The sequence below is a fragment of the Panicum virgatum genome, unplaced genomic scaffold, assembly GCF_016808335.1.
Source record: "Panicum virgatum strain AP13 unplaced genomic scaffold, P.virgatum_v5 scaffold_2256, whole genome shotgun sequence".
Taxonomy (NCBI): Eukaryota; Viridiplantae; Streptophyta; class Magnoliopsida; order Poales; family Poaceae; genus Panicum; species Panicum virgatum.
Genome location: NW_024376284.1, coordinates 48,243 through 68,511, shown reverse-complemented (window position 1 = coordinate 68,511; position 20,269 = coordinate 48,243). Strand labels below are relative to the sequence as shown.

At 52.2% G+C, this 20,269-nt stretch overlaps 1 non-coding gene across 1 annotated transcript; it reads right to left on the bottom strand.

Annotated features, from left to right (window-relative positions):
* Nucleotides 1-19,495: 19,495 nt before the first annotated feature.
* On the bottom strand, nt 19,496-19,603 carry LOC120694038. Its single transcript, XR_005683302.1, has one exon. It is a non-coding gene; the product is annotated as a small nucleolar RNA R71 (small nucleolar RNA).
* Nucleotides 19,604-20,269: the final 666 nt, after the last annotated feature.

Here is a 20,269-nt window from a genome sequence, read left to right as displayed (position 1 = left end):
AAACCTAACCACAACAAAAGAAAAGATGCTCCAGCATGAATGCAACACAAAAATTAAACCTATGATAAATTTTAATAACTTAATGGAACAAAATTAGATTAAAAATGCCAACTAAACACAATAAACCTCAGAAATTTAAATAAAGCCAATTAAATTTATTGATAAATGCTGGAATTTAAAATTAGGGTGTTACACTGGGCCCATTGAGCCGGCCGGCCCAGGCCCTTTTCAGGGAGTCTCGGCCTCCCCTTCGACCTAGGGTATCCTGAGCCTATTTAAAGACCCCTCCCCCAAGCTCACGCAGAAGATCATTTGGGACACCTCTCGGAGAGCCGAGGGTCGTGCTAGTTGTCTAGGGGCTTCCCTAGCCGACGTGGGAACCTTGCAAGGAAGACCACATCGGAGTACTAGAGCTAGGATCATCAAGATCAAGGTAGGGCCCCGGTTGTGATCTTGTGATGTACAATCATTCATGGTGAAGTTACTTGTGATTCCGAATTTTTAGCGACCATGTTCTCTCTTTCGATTTCGTTCTTTTCTTTGGGTTTGCTTCATCTTAGATCTATTATCGAGATAGATCGCTTAGCATGATCTTGTAGTAATGGTGGCTAGAGGTTCATGGCGGAACTACCAAAGGGGGTTCGATTTGCTTCAGGGTGCTTTCGTCCAAAGGGGGGCGTCGTGACAGGGCATTGCTTTAGTAGATGGGGTATCGAAGGATCGGATTGGAGATTTTGGGTTTAAAGATGCTTTTCATTGAGATTCACATCTGTCTTGCTTCACTACATCCGGCTTGAACTACAACATATGCATGATCTAGGTGATCTAGATTGGTTATCTCTAACTTTCTCTTGCTACCTTCGGTGTTTGCTATTTTTAGTAGATTAGATTCGTTTTACAACACCTCAATACGAAGGATTCTCTATGTTAGTAGATTGTTTCTTGTATCTTTGGTTCCATGGATTGATAAACCTTGGGGGAATACTCTAAGGGAAAAGCTACATGATCCCGTGCGCTTGCGGTACATAAATTGGGGCGCTAAGGAGCGTCAACAGGGTGGGATCATTTGCAGAGCTTGAGCCGGTGTGTGTATTTTCTTTGATGGAACTAGCATGTTTTGCAGGACCTTACCAGCTTAGCCGCATCCTGGAGTGCTGTCGGCCAGTAGAAGCCATGCCGAAAGGCCTTACCAACAAGCGTGCGAGATGAGGAATAATTTCCACACTCGCCTCCATGGATCTCCGCGAGCAACTCGCGGCCCTCTAACTGGGAAATGCACCACATGAGGATACCATTGGGGCCACAGCGGTAGAGATACCCTTCTACCACAGCGTAGTGTTTAGCCAATCGTACTATGCGCTCAGCGGACACATCGTCATCAGGAAGGATATTGTCTTTCAGGTAGTCTCGGATCTCGGAGATCCATGCATCGGGACCTCCCTGAGCAGGTGGGAGTGGCTCTATGAGGTCTCCAGGGTCCTCAACAGAGTACACAACCCAGGGCAGGTACCACAGATGGAATGCTGCCGGGACCGCTAGCTTTGAGGTGCTAGCTTGATCCCCTTCACCCAGTTCGGCAGGCTGGGCGGTAGGTCTCAGTAACCGTCTTTCGAAGACGCCCTCGGGCATGGATGCCCAAGTAGATGCTCTCGCAGAGAGATCATCTGCTGCTGTGTTGAATTTGCAGGGAACATGTTGCAGTTCCAAGGCGTCGAAGTCCTTATCGAGCTTCCTCACGTGAATGAGGTATGCCACGAGCTGGGGATTGTTGCAGCTGCAATCCCCCCGGACCTGCTTGATGATTAGCTGAGAATCTCCCTTCACCAGGAGCTGCCAGACCCCCAGAGACAGGGCTTGTGTCAGGCCAAAGATCAAAGCTTCATACTCTACCATGTTGTTGGTGGCCTTGAACTCAAGTTGCACCATGTACTTCAGTTGATCTCCGTTTGGGTCGATGAGGACCACACCAGCTCCAGTCCACTGCTTGCGGACGGACCCGTCGAAGAAGAGTGTCCAGTGGGGCTCGGTGAAGACTGATGTCCTGACTTCCGGCTCCGGGGGTCTGGCGTTGAGGTCCGGACCCCCAGAATTGCTTAGGGAAGGAGTCCATTCTGCTATGAAATCAGCCAGGATTTGGCTTTTGACTGCATGGCGAGGCTGGAAGTCCAGGCGGAACTCAGCCAACTCTGCTGCCCACTTGGCAATGTTGCCCGTGGCATTGGAGTTGTGCAGGATTGCTCTTAGCGGGTAAGAGGTCACTACGACAACTCTGTGTGCCTGAAAATAGTGGCGCAGTTTCCTGGACGCAATAAGTATGGCATAGATAAGCTTATGCGTCTCAAGATACCTGGCCTTTGCCTCATTGAGGACTTTGCTGACATAGTAGACTGGCTTCTGGATGGTCCGGGCCCTGGCCACTGGGTCCGGCTCACCCTTGTCCACCACGTCAAGTCTTTGGGCCTCCAGTGGTTCTGGGTTCCCACTGGGTCGAGGCTCCTCCGGACCACCTTGTGCGGGGTCCGGACCTTCAGACAGAGGAGTGGTTGTCAGACCCCCATGTCCGTGGCCTGGCTCACCATCCTTGGCCGGAGGGACCCTGGTGTCCCCCTGGCGAGCTTGCTCCATCCTCTCGGCGACCAGCACCATGCTGACCGCTTCTGCAGACGCAGCAAGATACAAAAACAACGTCTCACCTGGCTCTGGAGCACCAATACTGGCAGTGAGGTGAGGAGCTGCTTCAGCTCCTGGAAGGCTTGTTCAGCCTCTTCAGTCCAAGAGAATGGACCAGACCTCTTCAATAGCTTGAAGAAGGGGAGGGCCCTCTCAGCCAGCCTCGAAATGAAGCTGCTAAGAGCGGCCAGAGATCCAGTAAGCTTCTGGACGTCCTTGATGCGGCCGGGAGGCCTCATCGCCTCGATCGCCTTGATCTTGGCTGGGTTTGCCTCGATGCCTCGATGTGAGACTAGGAAACCCAATAGCTTCCCTGCCGAGATGCCAAAAATGCACTTCTCGGGATTCAGCTTCGTGCACGTGGCGCGCAGTCGGTCGAAGACAAGGGACAGGCCCTCAACTAGTGTTGACCCTACCTTAGTCTTGACTATAATATCATCGACATACTCCTCAACTATATGTCTAATTAGATTACAGAAAGTTTTGTTCATAGCTCGTACAAACGTGGGTAAGGCATTCCGCAGACCATATGGCATGACAATATAGCAATAAAGTTCATCCACTGTTACAAAAGCAGTATGTTTCCTATCCTCTCTAGACATCTGAATCTGGTGGAAACCAGACTATGCATCTAGGAAAGGCAAAAGGTCAGACCCAGAGGTGGAGTCCACAATCTGATCGATATGTGGAAGAGGATAGGGGTCTCTAGGACATGCCTTGTTGAGGCTGGTGTAGTTGATGCACATCCGAAGCTTCCCGTTGGCCTTTGGGACGACAACCAGGTTGGCCAACCACTCGGGGAGGTGGACCTCCTCGATGAAGCCAGCGCATAGCAGCTTGCAGACATCTTCACGGATGAAGTTCTGCCGCTCCACGGACTGCTTCCGGGGTTTCTGGTGTACCGGCGTGGCGTCAGGGTAGATCCTCAGATGGTGCTCGATCACTTCCCTGGGGATCCCGGGCATCTGTGACGGTTCCCAGGCGAACACGTCCACATTTGCCTAGAGGAAAGTGATGAGCGCGTCTTCCTATTTCTCCTCCAGGTTTCCCGCGATGCGGGTGGTCCTGGAGGAGTCCGCTCCGATCTGCACGGTCTTCACAGGAACATTGTCTGGATCAGATGGCTGAACCTTAGGTGCCTTTGCGGGCGCCCTGGCCCGCAAGGTGGATGGGTCCTCCTCGGAACGTGCAGCCTCTGCCGCCAAAGCATGCAGTTTCTCAACTGCAGCGACGGCAGCGGTGCGGTCACCCCGCACGGTGAGGACTCCGGCAGGGGAAGGCATCTTCAGGACCGAATACCCGTAATGGGCAATGGCCATGAAGCGCTAGAGAGCCGGCTTGCCAATGATGGCATTGAACGGGAGGTTCAACTCTGCAACATCAAACTAGACGCTCTCTGTGCAGAAGTTCTCCTCGGTCCCGAACGTGACCGGCAGAGTGATGCTCCCCAGAGGGAACACCGGATGTGGGCCCACTCTGCAGAATGGGCGAGAGGGAGTCAGCTTGGACTCCGGGATCTGCAGCTGCTTGAACGCTGCATAGCTGATGACGTTGAGGCTAGCCCCACCGTCAATCAGCACGTGATAGAGCCTGATGTTGGCTATGATAGGGGCGGTGACTAGAGGTAGTACACCAGCCCTGGTCATGTTCTCCGGGTAGTCAGATGGCCCGAAAGAGATGGTGGCGTACTCCACCTGTGGTGTGGCGCCGCCTTCAGGACCCCCGGCTTCGCCGAAAGGACCTCTCAGCGAAGGGCCTTCACGTCCCGCCGGGAGACAAGCTCCCAGCTTCCACCGTACATTACAGACAGCTTCTTGCAGCACTCCTCATTGTCAGAGTCGGAGTTGTCATGGCTATAAACGCCCTTCAGCTCCCGAGCGGGGGATTGGTACCCTAGCTCCTTCTCCCCGACAGCGGTCTCGCTGTCGAAGGCTTTCTCCTTGCCAGACCGCTCACGCCACCCACTGACCCGCTTCGCGAGTTTCTGGATCTCGTGGCAATTAGCGGCGCTGTGGCGAGCGGTGGGATGAACTGGGCATGAACCTCCATTGCCACCTTACGGGCACGGGCGTTTGCCATGCGCATTCTGGCCCCCAGCCGCTGCCGCAGCAGCTGGTGCCATTACTGCAGCGACTGGACCACCGGGAGGTGGCTCCCCGCGACCCCGGTTCTTGTTCTTCTTTTTCTTGCCACCGCCCTGGACGGTAGCCCCGGAGCCACCAGCCTTGGTGTCTCCGTCTTGGGGGGCTGAGTGCCATGCGCGGCCCTCAGCGGCCCTGGCACACTTGTCAGCCAGGGAGAAAAGCGTGGTAATGCTTTCCACCTCGTGCGTCGCCAGTTTCTCAAGTATCTTCTCATCACGTACCCTCTGATGGAAAGCAGTAATGATAGATATGTCAGAGATATGAGGAATGGTACCCCGTACCTTGGTGAAGCGCGAGATGAATGCCCGGAGTGTCTCTCCGGGTTTCTGCCTCACGGCGTGGAGGTGAGCCTCCACACCATGCTGCTGGTACGTACAGGCAAAGTTCGCAGTGAACCTTGCACAGAGCTCCTCCCAAGACTGAATCGTTCTAGGAGTGAGGTTCATGAGCCAAGTCTGGGCTGGCCCAGTCAAGGCTACATGAAAGTAGCTCGCCATGACAGCGTCATTACCACCAGCTGCTGTGATGGCGGTAACGTACACCTGCAGGAATTCCGACGGATTAGTGGTACCGTCGTACTTCTCCGGCAGGTGCGAGCAGAACTTGGACGGCCATGCCACCGCGCGGAGGTGATCCGCCAGCGCAGCGCAACCCACCCCAGCCACCGGGGTGCCCGTCTGTCGGCATTGAGGTTGCGATCCTCAATGTTGAGGCGGCATTCTCGCACCCTTTCCATGGAGATGCGGGCGTCCTCACCCACGCGCCTGCGGTTGATTTCCGCCCGCAGGTCTTCTGTTTGTGCACCCCTCACCGTGGGGGAAAGCACGGATGCCGACGCACCGCCCTGGCGCCGGTGGTAGGGTACCACCGCATTGCCAGGCAGAGGTCGTTGCCCAGTCCTTACAGAACTGGGGGAGGCTTGAGCCAGATGGAGGAGACAGTCAACGTCGTCCCACCACTGCCTCAGGGCATCTGGCGAGGCTGCAGCAGCCAGAGGGTTGCGAAGCAACTCCCTAGCTGCCACCAGCGCTCCACCGCCCGCAGCTTGCGAGGGGGCCCTTGACGGGTGCTCTGACTCTTGCCGACGTGCAGCATGCGCCGTTGCCGACGGTGGCTGCTCCACGGGCACGGTTGCCCCTAGCGCAGGAAGGCGAGAGGCGTGTGGCGTGGATGACGCCACACCCTCCATCATCTCCACGTCGCTGTCGTGGTGGGAGTGCTCAACCACCCAAACCATGGAGATAGGGAAGAGATGAGCTAAAACTAGCTAAAGCACCCCTACCTAGCACGCCAGATGTCGTGGTGTGCAAACCCACAGCCGGGTGGCGTAGTGCACCCGTCTAAACCCAGAGGGTGAGTACTCGGGGGTTAGCTAGGATTAGCCCAATCTCGATGGAAGAACGCGATGAACACAGCAGGTTTAGAGTGGTTCGGGCCGCCGGAGTGTAATATCCTACGTACACTGTGTGTTGTATTGATTGCGCTCTCAAGAGGTTGAGAGCAGGGTTGTTCGGAGTGAAACCGAGCTTGTGTTGTGAGAGTCTTGGCGTGTCTAGAGCTGAGTCTATAGTGAGCTGCGAGCGCCTCCCTTTTATACCGCAAGGGAGGCGCATACATGGCCGTTGAGTCCCCGACAGGTGGTGTAACACCCTAATTTAATTTCCAGCATTTATTAATAAATTTAATTGGCTTTATTTAAATTTCTAAGGTTTATTGTGTTAGACCGGCATTTAATCTAATTTTGTTCCTCAAGTAATTAAAATTTATCATAGGTTTAATTTTTTTGTTGTTGCATTCATGTTGGTGCATTTGTTTTAATTGTTTGAGTTTTGGAGTGGAATTCAAATTCAAGTTTGAATTCAACTAGTTTTGGTTGAGTTTGAATAGGAGCTAGATTTAGAAAAGAGAAGGAAAATAGAAATCCAAACCCAACTCAAACTAGCCCAGCAGCCCAACCCTCGGCCCAGGCCCAATCCCACCTCCCCTGGAAACCCAACCCAAGTCCCTGGCCCAGCTGAACCCCACATGGGCCCAACTCCCGCTCCACTTCGGCCCAGCTCGCGCCGGCCTGCTCCCGCCCGCCCGCGTCACGCAGCAGCCCAGCGACTCACCCTCCCGCGCGTCGCCTCTCGCCCCTGCCAACCGGGCCCCGTACGTCAGTGCCTGCAACCGCGCTCGCCCCGCCCCGCGCGCTACTCCCTCTGCCACGCCGGGCCCGCGCGTCAGCGCTCTTCTCTCCCCTTCCTTCCCGGCTCCGCGCAACGGCCACCCGGGATCACCGGCGAGGCCGCCGGGATCCCTATCCCGCCGCAATCCCTGGCCCTGCCCTTCTTAACCCCAGCCGCACCCCTGCGCCGCCATCCCAACCCGCTGGCTCCGCACAAACCCTAGCCACCGCAACAACGCAGCTCCACCGTGCCGCCCCTCTGCGCCGCCGCGGCTACGCCGCTCCGCCACACCGGAGCTTCGGCCGAGCAGCGCACCAGCTCCGCCTCAGCGCCAGGAGCCTCCTCGGACTTTTCTTCTCCGACCCCGACCCCCGCAACGACTCCTCCACGGACTCCGCGTCGTCTTCACCGCCCGGACCTCGCCGCCGGTCCCCTGCGCCGCGCAATCCGGCCTCTCCAAGCCCTCGGTGAGCCACATCCCGGTCCACCCCTTCTTTACGCGCTAGTTTTGGTAGCCGTAGCCCCCTGGAGCCATCGAACCGCCTACTCCGGCGAGATCCCGGCGCCCAGAGCCGCCTCGCCGTCGAGGGCCATGCCCCCAGCCCTGCAGCGCCTCCCTAGGCACCCTAGTGCACTACCCATGCCGGAGCGGTGCTCCCCGGCCAACCCACGTCCGAAACCGAGCCCTAGAGCACCGCCATGGCTTTCTCCGGTCACGCGCCGCCGCGGAGCAGATGCACTCCGGCGACCCAGCGCCGCCGCCTGAGCCCCCAATCGCCTGAGCCGCCCGATTAAAAGCCAACGGCTGCGATTAGATTGGATCCAGACCGAGTCCGGATCGTCAGATCCAAAGCCAACAGCCCAGATTAGAAGATACCCTTTCGGCCTAGACTTTTTCTAAAAGAGACCCTCGGTTTCTTCTAAATTAACCCGCAGTCCTACTCAGTGTTAAAATATTTCAAACCAGGCCCAGAATCTTGCACCGACCCCCCTGAGCTTTCCAGAAATCAAACCCGCCGTCCAGCCCTTGCCTTTTTGTGAGTTAAACCCCAGAGTTTTAGTTTAATTACGTTTTAGCCCTCGGTTTTTGCAGAAAACCCCCTGGAACTTAGTTTTTCTCGCAGATAAGCCCCTAGAACTTGTTTTTAGCCTAGAAAATGCATTTTAGCTCCGTTTTTAGCGTTCTTTATGCCCACGCGACCGTTGTAACGCGTAGAACAGTTTAGGCTTAGTTTTTCTTGCTGTTTTTTTATGTTTTGATGTACTGTTTCTTAGCTTTTTGTTAGTGTTTGCTTGTATGCTTATTATCGTGCATTGTTTTGGCCATGTGTTCGTGAGTAGACGTTGATCAATCTGAGGAGCCCCAGTACCAGTACCCGAAGCAGCCGTCTTCCGAGCACTTTGAGCAGCAGCAGGAGCAGTACGAGGAAGGCAAGTATAACATGAACAACCTATCACTTTTAAATACAATTTCATACTGCATTTAATACTGTATGCCTATAAGGACCGTTCTAGCCACTTTATATCCTTTATATATACCTTTGGGTTGCATTTTGGTTAGTTGTGCTAGGTTGCTGCGCTATAATACAATCTGGTCCTTTTTAATTAATTTGATTAATGGTTTACTTGAACTTAATTCTGAGAGTGGCCCTCTGTGTGGATGAGTGGCTCACGTCTCGTTAAAAGATGGTTTTTGTAGAAACATGGTTTAGGGGGCCAGCACGGTGCTTAGTGCTTGGTTGGCCACTCTCCATAAGGACCGGTTCATAGAGCGACAACCTGGGACAACAACGCTACCACAAGGCAAGAATGGGATAGACTTGGCTTGCTAATTAGGTCTTTTTTGGTTTGGAGTAACTTACCTGCGGGGCAAGAGTAGTAAGCTTCAATGGTCCCTGCTCCTCCGGCTTGGTCTGTGCTTGGATTGCGCTCCTGTGCTTGTACCCCCAGAGGTGGGCCCCATCATCACCGATCTAACTCTTCGCGGTTACGCCTTACCAACGAGATTCTTTGTAACGGCCTCGTAGTGAATCGCTAGTCATCTCACCTAAGGAAGTGTGACGAACCTCTAGCGTAGCTCACGACTTGTGGGTAAAGATGTGCAACCTCTGCAGAGTGTAAAACTGGTATACTAGCCGTGCTCACGGTTATGAGCGGCCCAGATCCTCCTTTTGATTAGTGGGGTTGTCTCCTTCCGACGAGGGAGGTGCCTCTCGGGGTTACCTTGGTGGTCTTTGGTTTGGTTCTCAGTAGTAACATGTTTAATCTAGATTAATTACTATGTAACTGGGTTAATGGTAATTCATCAACTCGTAGTAAATAGCTTTAATAAAATTTTGCCAAGACTTAAAAGCTAATGCAGTCAGTCAGCCAGCCTAGAGCCTCATAGTTTGTGTTATACTTGTTGAGTACTAGTTGTGTACTCACTCTTGCCTCTCCTCTACTTTTTCCTCTTGGATACGCTACTGCTGCTCAGTTCCTGCCGATACGAGGGAGTTCGTCCAGCGCTACCAGGACTACGAGGACTTCTAGGTGTTCGTCTCCCAGTCGACGTCCCTGTGGCGCCCTGCTTCAGCTTCGGAGAGCTTTATTCGTATTTGTACTTCGCTTCCGCTGTATCAGACATTTTTGTCATTAATGTAATAAATAACATTCGTATTCGCTTTATTATATCTTTTCACGTGATATGTGCTATGATATACTGTTCATTCTGTTGTATATACGTGTGACTTGATCCTGGCACGTATATGATTGCTCGGTTTATGTCCTTTTATAAACCGGGTGTTACAGAGTGGTATCAGAGCCATATCGACTGTAGGACGAAGCCTAGAAAGAACTGGTCGAGTTTTAGGACTTCTTCTCTCCAATCCTTGCCTGCTGAAACTATTTTACTATTATACCCCTTGACTTCTATGACTTTTACCCGTCTTGCCTTGTTTTCTCTCTCTGAAGAATAGTTTTCGTAGATTTTGGCCTGAATCAGTCATCTGACCACCATGAGTAAGCTAGGTGACCCTTTTATAATAATACGATAGCACGTTCCGCGACGTGTTGTGGTTAGTCGAGTTGTGTGTTAAACTCGGCTAAGTCGTCAAAATTGTCTGCCTGTTATTATGCTACATGTTTGATTTGGATTTTTGAATGATTGCATAGCTTAGTAGTTTAAATTTGTTTAAAGAAAATCACTCTTATGCTAAAGTTAACTAATTAATAAAATGAATTAGATCGTTGGGGGTAAAACAGTCCACTCTATCCTGTCTACTTTATCATGGCTGAATCTTTTTTCCGCAAAGAGTTATCATATCCATCTGAATTTATTCCTGCAATATCCATACTCGTGAAATCTTTTGTCCAAAATCAGATGGTGAACACCAGGCGTGGTTCTGACCAGCAGGGGCAGAACAACCAGGGTCAGAACACTCAGGGGACCGGGATCCCGATGCCGCCGCCTTTGACTCCAGAGCAGTACTTCCAGCTCCAGATGCAGATGATGGCTACCCTGAACAACACTGTTCAGGCGCTTCAGCAGGCTCACACTCAGCCTCCGCCTCCTCCACCGCCGTAGCCTCGCGACAGGCGTGCTGAGTTCCTGAGGGGTCACCCGCCGATGTTTTCTCATACGTCCGACCCTCTTCAGGCCGACGACTGGCTCCGTGCTGTGGAGCGCCAGCTGGACATCGCCCAGTGCGATGATCGTGAGAGCGTCTTGTACGCAATAGGACAGCTGCGAGGGGCAGCTTTGGACTGGTGGGAGTCCCACCCTGTTCATGACCGCGAGTCTCTCACTTGGCTCCAGTTCAGGGAGCGTTTCCGCAGCCACAACGTCCCCGCGGGCGTTATTAAGATGAAGCAGAAGGAGTTCCTTGCACTGAAGCAGGTAATCTTAGATATAATCGTTCAGCGATTTCTTTTGAGCTAATGCCCCTTGTTCTATCCTTATGAATCTTGAGTTAATCTTCCGATATCTATCTGTCTTTGTGAATTCAGGGGACTATGTCGGTCACGGAGTATCGTGATCGCTTTCTTCAGCTGGCTCGCTACGCCCCTGCCGATGTTGCGGATGACCGCAAGAAGCAGGAGCACTTCATGGAGGGTCTTGAGGACTACCTCCAGTACACGCTGCTCAACCTCCGCTTCGATGACTTCAACCATCTGGTTGACAGCGCGCTCAACACTGAGCGCAAGCACTTGGAGATGGAGGACAAGAAGAGGAAGATTGTCCCCGTTGCTTCCGGCAACAACACTCGTCCTTGCCTCCAGCAGCCTCAGCAGTACCAGTAGCAGTACCGGCCTCCTCAGCAATACCAGCAGAGGCCACCGCAGCAGTACCCGCCTCGACAGCAGCAGGCAGGTCAGGGCCCGAGGCTACCGGCGCCTCCGGCTCGTGCTCCACCAGCTCCACCGGCACCGCAGGTTCCACGTCCGGCAGCTCCTACTGGACAGCAGGCTCAGGGCCCCCTCGCACCTGCTTTCACTGCGGGCAGCCGGGGCACTACGCCAACGCTTGCCCCCGGAAGGCGCAGGCGGGACAGCAGGGGCACCCAGTTCAGCCCAGGGCGCCACTTCAGGGCAGAGTGAACCACGTGACGGCCGAGTCAGCGGCCGAGGCTCCCAACGTGGTTATTGGTACGTTCATGGTTAATTCATATCCAGCTACAGTGCTTTTCGATACTGGTGCTACGCATTCCTTCATTACTCAGTCTTTTGTCGAGCATCATGGTATTCATACTAGCACATTAAAGAGGTACCTGTTAGTATCTTCACCGGGAGGACAGTTGAGGTCTCACACTTACTGCCCGAGAGTCAGTGTTTCTTTGAGGGAGTAGAGTTCTGTACTGATCTGATGGTGCTAGACACCAAGGGCATTGATGTCATTCTGGGAATGGAGACTCTGGCCAAGTGGGGAGTCCAGATAGATTGTGCTCAGAGGACAGTCTTGCTATCAGCTTCCAGTGGCCAAGAGGTTGTTATCAGTGCAGTAGAGCCTTCTGGATTTCTTCATCAGATGGAGGCTAGACCCACGGATGGTATTCGCGTGGTGTCTGAATTCCCGGATGTCTTTCCGGATGATCTGCCAGGTATGCCGCCTGAACGCGCCATTGAGTTTTGTATTGATCTCTTGCCTGGCACAGTTCCTAATGCAAAGCGGCCCTACCGTATGGCACCTATAGAGCATGAAGAAGTAAAGAAGACTATTGATGAGTTGCTAGCCAAGGGCTATATCCGTCGCAGCTTCTCTCCTTGGGCTTTTCCATTGTTGCTGGTAGATAAGAAGGATGGCTCGAAGAGAATGTGTGTCGATTATCGGGAGCTGAATGCAGTCACTATCAAGAACAAGCATCCACTGCCCCGTATTGAGGATCTCTTCGATCTGCTTTGAGGTGCTCGTATATTCTCGAAGATTGATCTTCGTTCGGGATATTTTCAGCTGAGGATCCGTCCTGGGGATATTCCGAAGATGGCATTCACCTGCAAGTACGGGCTATATGAGTATACGGTCATGTCCTTCGGCTTGACTAATGCCCCGGCTTTCTTCATGCATCTGATGAACATGGTCTTCATGGATTATCTGGATGTCTTTGTGGTGATTTTCATTGATGATATTCTGATCTTCTCCAAGATAGAAGAAGAGCATGAGGAGCATCTGAGACTCGTATTGCGGAGATTGAGAGAGCATCAGCTGTATGCCAAGTTCAGCAAGTGCGAGTTCTAGATTGACGAGGTTCCATTCCTTGGTCATGTTATCTCTCAGGGAGGCATTGCTGTTGATCTGAGCAAGGTGAAGGATGTGCTCGAGTGGGAGACACCGCAGACAGTAAAGGAAGTCAGGTCATTCTTGGGCTTAGCTGGATATTATCGGAGGTTCATTGAGAATTTCTCCAAGATCGCGAAGCCTTTGACTTCTTTGTTGGAGAAAAATGTGGCTTTCGTGTGGACTGATGAGCGTCAGAGGGCCTTTGATGAGCTGAAGAAAAGGTTGACTACGGCGCCAGTCCTGACTCTGCCAGACTAGATGAAGAGGTTCACGGTATATTGTGATGCTTCGAAGGATGGTCTTGGGTGTGTTCTGATGCAGGAGGGCAGAGTGATTGCTTATGCTTCACGGCAGCTACGCCGGCATGAGCTGAACTATCCCACTCATGATCTTGAGTTAGCCGCAGTTGTGCATGCTCTGAAGATTTGGAGGCATTACTTGTATGGGCAGCGGTGTGATATCTACACTGATCACAAGAGCCTCAAGTACATTTTCACGCAGAATGAGCTGAACATGCAGCAGAGAAGATGGCTAGAGTTGGTCAAGGATTATGACCTGGAGATTCACTATCATCCGGGCAAGGCCAATGTTGTAGCAGATGCTCTGAGCAGGAGAAGTTATGTCAACATGGCCGTGGCTTTCCAGATGCCTCCAGAGTTATGCAAGGAGTTCGAGCAGTTGAGTCTGGGCTTCTTGCATCATACTTCCAGTGCAGCATTTGAGGCAGTACCGACTCTAGAGTCAGAGATCAGGCAGCATCAGAAAGATGATGAGAAGCTACAGGAGATCCGTGAGTTGCTCAAGAAGGGCAAGGCTCCTCATTTCAGAGAGGATGATCAGGGTACCTTGTGGTACAAGAACCGGATCTGTGTGCTAGATGTGAAGGATCTCCGGAAGTTGACTCTGAGTGAGGCCCATGGTACAGCTTACTCTATTCATCCGGGTAGCACGAAGATGTACTATGATCTGAAGGAACATTTCTGGTGGTATGGTATGAAGCGTTCAGTGGCAGAGTACGTGGCTATTTGTGACACCTGTCAGCGTCTCAAGGCTGAACATCAGAGGCCAGCAGGTCTGTTGCAGCCTTTGAAGATTCCAGAGTGGAAATGGGAGGAAATCACTATGGACTTCATTGTTGGATTGCCTCGTACTCAGAAAGGGTACAACTCCATTTGGGTAGTAGTGGATCGACAGACGAAAGTTGCTCACTTCATTCCAGTGAACACTACTTACTCCGGTGCTAGACTTGCAGAGTTGTACATCTCTCGGATTGTCTGCTTGCATGGTGTGCCCAAGAAGATTATATCTGACAGAGGGTCTCAGTTCACTTCTCGATTCTGGGAGCAGCTTCATGACTCTTTGGATACGAAGCTATAATTCAGCACCGCTTATCACCCTCAGACATATGGGCAGACAGAGAGAACCAACCAAGTGTTGGAGGATATGCCGAGAGCTTGTGCCATTAAGTACGGTACTAGTTGGGATAAGTGCCTGTCTTATGCTGAGTTCTCATATAACAACAGCTATCAGGCCAGTCTAAAGAAGTCCCCCTTCGAGGCATTGTATGGCAGAAAGTGCAGGACTCCTCTCTATTGGGATCAGATTGGTGAGAAGCAGCTCTTTGGCCCTGAGATCATAGATGATGCCGAGCAGATGGTTCAGGCTATGCGGGAAAATCTGAGGATTGCATAGAGCAGACAGAAGAGCTATGCAGATGGCAAACGGAGAGACCTGACTTTCAGTGTCGGTGATTATGTGTACCTGAAGGTGTCTCCGATGAGGGGAATCCGCAGATTTAATGTCAAGGGGAAGTTAGCACCTCGGTATGTTGGTCCATTCAAGGTGCTAGAGTGGAAAGGCGAAGTTGCTTATCGCCTGGAGTTACCTCTCAGCCTCTCAGGAGTTCATGATGTCTTCCATATATCTCAGCTGAAGAGGTGTTTGCGAGTACCCGAGGAACAGGCACCACTGGATGGAGTAGATGTGCAGGAGGACCTGACTTATACTGAGCATCCGGTAAAGATTCTGGAGACATCAGAGAGGGTTACTCGGAACAAGCGCATCAAGATGTGCAGAGTTCAGTGGAGTCACCACAGTGAAGCTGAGGCTACATGGGAGCGAGAAGACGAGCTAAAGAAGACGTATCCAGATCTCTTTGCTAGCCAGCCCAGCTAAATCTCGGGGACGAGATTTCTTTAAGGGGGTAGGGTATGTAACACCCTAATTTAATTTCCAGCATTTATTAATAAATTTAATTGGCTTTATTTAAATTTCTAAGGTTTATTGTGTTAGACCGGCATTTAATCTAATTTTGTTCCTCAAGTAATTAAAATTTATCATAGGTTTAATTTTTTTTGTTGTTGCATTCATGCTGGTGCATTTTTTTTAATTGTTTGAGTTTTGGAGTGGAATTCAAATTCAAGTTTGAATTCAACTAGTTTTCGTTGAGTTTGAATAGGAGCTAGATTTAGAAAAGAGAAGGAAAATAGAAATCCAAACCCAACTCAAACTAGCCCAGCAGCCCAACCCTCGACCCAGGCCCAATCCCACCTCCCCTGGAAACCCAACCCAAGTCCCTGGCCCAGCTGAACCCCACGCGGGCCCAACTCCCGCTCCACTTCGGCCCAGCTCGCGCCGGCCTGCTCCCGCCCGCCCGCGTCACGCAGCAGCCCAGCGACTCACCCTCCCGCGCGTCGCCTCTCGCCCCTGCCATCCGGGCCCCGCACGTCAGTGCCTGCAACCGCGCTCGCCCCGCCCCGCGCGCTACTCCCTCTGCCACGCTGGGCCCGCGCGTCAGCGCTCTTCTCTCCCCTTCCTTCCCGGCTCCGCGCAACGGCCGCCCGGGATCATCGGCGAGGCCGCTGGGATCCCTATCCCGCCGCAATCCCCAGCCCTGCCCTTCTTAACCCCAGCCGCACCCCTGCGCCGCCATCCCATCCCGCTGGCTCCGCACAAACCCTAGCCACCGCAACAACGCAGCTCCGCCGTGCCGCCACTCTGCGCCGCCGCGGCTACGCCGCTCCGCCACACCGGAGCTCCGGCCGAGCAGCGCACCAGCTCCGCCTCGGCGCCAGGAGCCTCCTTGGACTTTTCTTCTCCGACCCCGACCCCCGCAACGACTCCTCCACGGACTCCGCGTCGTCTTCACCGCCCGGACCTCGCCGCCGGTCCCCTGCGCCGCGCAATCCGGCCTCTCCAAGCTCTCGGTGAGCCACATCCCGGTCCGCCCCTTCTTTACGCGCTAGTTTTGGTAGCCGTAGCCCCCTGGAGCCATCGAACCGCCTACTCCGGCGAGATCCCGACGCCCAGAGCCGCCTCGCCGTCGAGGGCCATGCCCCCAGCCCTGCAGCGCCTCCCTAGGCACCCTAGTGCACTACCCATGCCGGAGCGGTGCTCCCCGGCCAACCCACGTCCGAAACCGAGCCCTAGAGCGCCGCCATGGCTTTCTCCGGTCACGCACCGCCGCGGAGCAGATGCACTCCGGCGACCCAGCGCCGCCGCCTGAGCCCCCAATCGCCTGAGCCGCCCGATTAAAAGCCAACGACTGCGATTAGATTGGATCCAGACCGAGTCCGGATCGTCAGATCCAAAGCCAACAGCCCAGATTAGAAGATACCCTTTCGGCCTAGACTTTTTCTAAAAGAGACCCTCGGTTTCTTCTAAATTAACCCGCAGTCCTACTCAGTGTTAAAATATTTCAAACCAGGCCCAGAATCTTGCACCGACCCCCCTGAGCTTTCCAGAAATCAAACCCGCCATCCAGCCCTTGCCTTTTTGCGAGTTAAACCCTAGAGTTTTAGTTTAATTACGTTTTAGCCCTCGGTTTTTGCAGAAAAACCCCTGGAACTTAGTTTTTCTCGCAGATAAGCCCCTAGAACTTGTTTTTAGCCTAGAAAATGCATTTTAGCTCCGTTTTTAGCGTTCTTTATGCCCACACGGCCGTTGTAACGCGTAGAACAGTTTAGGCTTAGTTTTTCTTGCTGTTTTTTATGTATTGATGTAATGTTTCTTAGCTTTTTGTTAGTGTTTAATTGTATGCTTATTATCGTGCATTGTTTTGGCCATGTGTTCGTGAGTAGACGTTGATCCATCTGAGGAGCCCCAGTACCAGTACCCGGAGCAGCCATCTTCCGAGCACTTTGAGCAGCAGCAGGAGCAGTATGAGGAAGGCAAGTATAACATGAACAACCTATCACTTTTAAATACAATTTCATACTGCATTTAATACTGTATGCCTATAAGGACTGTTCTAGCCACTTTATATCCTTTATATATACCTTTGGGTTGCATTTTGGTTAGTTGTGCTAGGTTGCTGTGCTATAACACACTCTGGTCCTTTTTAATTAATTTGATTAATGGTTTACTTGAACTTAATTCTGAGAGTGGCCCTCTGTGTGGATGAGTGGCTCACGTCTCGTTAAAAGATGGTTTTTGTAGAAACATGGTTTAGGGGGCCAGCACGGTGCTTAGTGCTTGGTTGGCCACTCTCCATAAGGACCGGTTCATAGAGCGACAACCTGGGACAACAGCGCTACCACAAGGCTAGAATGGGATAGACTTGGCTTAATAATTAGGTCTTTTTTGGTTTGGAGTAACTTACCTGCGGGGCAAGAGTAGTAAGCTTCAATGGTCCCTGCTCCTCCGGCTTGGTCTGTGCTTGAATTGCGCTCCTGTGCTTGTACCCCCAGAGGTGGGCCCCATCGTCGCCGATCTAACTCTTCGCGGTTACGCCTTACCAACGAGATTCTTTGTAACGGCCTCGTAGTGAGTCGCTAGTCATCTCACCTAAGGAAGTGTGATGAACCTATAGCGTAGCTCACGACTTGTGGGTAAAGATGTGCAACCTCTGCAGAGTGTAAAACTGGTATACTAGCCTAGAGCCTCATAGTTTGTGTTATACTTGTTGAGTACAAGTTGTGTACTCACTCTTGCCTCTCCTCTACTTTTTCCTCTTGGATACGCTACTGCTGCTCAGTTCCTGCCGATACGAGGGAGTTCGTCTAGCGCTACCAGGACTACGAGGACTTCTAGGTGTTCGTCTCCCAGTCGACGTCCCTGTGGCGCCCTTCTTCAGCTTCGGAGAGCTTTATTCGTATTTGTACTTCGCTTCCGCTGTATCAGACATTTTTGTCATTAATGTAATAAATAACATTCGTATTCTCTTTATTATATCTTTTTACGTGATATGTGCTATGATATACTATTCATTCTGTTGTATATACGTGTGACTTGATCCTGGCACGTATATGATTGCTCGGTTTATGTCCTTTTATAAACCGGGTGTTACAGGTGGGCCCAACGATGTAGTATAAAATGACATATTGTTCAAACATTATGGCATTGCAGGTGACAGAGATCTCATTCCTAGATTTCTGTGCTCTGCCTGTGGGAATCTTCTGTCCAGCATAGCCATGCCCTGTCTTGTCGAAACGGCGCCAGGGTGTAGCTTGCGGCGTTGCCTGAAGCGTAGCCGAATGGGTCGTGTAGCTTGCGGCGTAGGCCATATGATGAAAAGGTGTCGTGCCATTGTATCCATTTAATGTGGCAGATGGGCTGTGCGCAGATGCGGTGCATGCGACTGCACTGTGTACCTCGGTAATATGCGGTCTACAGTGAGGCCTGACAAAGGCTGCCCCACGTGCCGCGGCGGCAGAGCACACCTCAACCACCCACATTGAATGCGGTGGGTGGGCGAGTCTTCCAGCGGAAGACTCGCGCCCGCGCCTGCGCCTGCGGGACATGTGGCGCCTCCGGACCCCACCCCGGCGGTATGTTGGTTCTAGGTGCGTGGGAGGTCCGGACGGACGCGGGGAGGTCGCGGACCCCTATGCGGGGTCCGGGCCCTCGGCCGCTGGCGCGGAGCTTCCCCTCCTCAGGGACACATGGCGTCACCGGACCCGTCCCTGAGCCGAGAGCAGGTCTGGGGCCGTTGGCCCGGTGAGGTAAGAGCCTGACCCATGGGGGCCCGGCTGCTCCACCCCTTATGGCGTAGTTACGGATGACTACGCGAGTCCTGCCTTGCTGCAGCAGGAGTGGGTATCCCAGCTACAGGGTACCAACATTAACCATTCCTAGTGATTGTGCTAAGAAATGTCAACAAGCATTTCTGGCGCCATTGCCGGGGACGACATGTGAACAAAGATATTGTGCTGATATTAACTTAGACCTTGTACTCAGGATATAGTCTTTACTCTTTCAGGCTAATGTCACTTTATGTCTTCTTTTATTTTTGATTTGAAAGAAGACAGGGGTAGTGTATGACCGGTTTCTCCCTGCCGGAAAACTACACAGACAATCCAGAGAGGCTCGTGAGAAGGGCACAACCTCGCGTCGTTCCTCCTCTCGCTATCCTCTCGGCACAGGAACCCATTTCGGAAGCACCACTTGTTCTTGAGGCTATGGCTGAAAAGACTCTCCGCGAGTTCTCCGTCCCCTCCACCAACAATGTGGCCACTGGCCCCAACATCAATGTCAGGGACGTGAACTTCGAGCTCAAATCAAGCCTCATCAACATGGTGCAGGCTAGCCCATTCTGTGGCAAGCCAAATGAGGACGCAAATGCACATTTGCAGAATTTTCTGGAGCTCTGCGACACTGTTGTCATACGGTGTGTCGCCGCCGACGTTGTCAAGCTTCGTCTGTTTCCCTTTCCCCCCTAGAGAAGGCGAAACAGTGGTTTTATAAAGAAAAGGACATTGACACCTGGGCCAAATGCTCCAAGGCGTTCCTCGCAAAATTCTTCCCGCTGGGCAAAACAAATGCCCTGTGCTGGAGAATTTCAAGTTTCCAGTAGATAGGGATGGAATCCATCTAGAAGCTTGGGAGAGGCTGCAGGAATACATCCTGGCCTGTCCTCATCATGGCATGGACGAGTGGCTCTTCCTGCAAAGCTTCTACAACGGGCTCACAATGACATCTCGAGCCAATATTGATGCCGCTGCTGGAGGAGCCTTCCTCGACCTGACCATAGCCAAATCCAAAGCATTGGTCGAGAAGATGGTCTCCAATCAGGGGTGGAGTGATGAACGACTCCAACCCCGCACCAAGGGCACGCATACCGTCAAGGAGATAGATATGATCGTTGCCAAAGTGGACCTCCTACTAAAGCATCTTGGCAAAAGGGCCGAGTTCAAGAAGCATAGAGAAAACTATGCTCATGCTATGGAATCGCAATTCACGTGCGAAGTCTGTGGTAATGAAGGACACTCGGGGAACGACTGCCCCGAAACCCGTGAAGACTGTGCCTACCTCAACAACAACAACAACGGGTACCATCCACAACAAGGAGGCCAGGGTGGAACCAGCCACGTCCACCTTTTCAGGGAGGTAATAATTACAACTCTTCTTTCAATTCAAACCAACCTCCCTTGAGAGAATTTGTTCTTGGCCATGTTAAAATCAATGAAAATATAAATAAAAAGCTTTTGGCCAATGACAAATCCCTGGAAAGTTTAAATGTCAAGCTTGAAACTTTGTCTTCAACTCTTAAAAACCAGTTAAGTTTCAACAAAATGATCGAAACCCAACTTGCA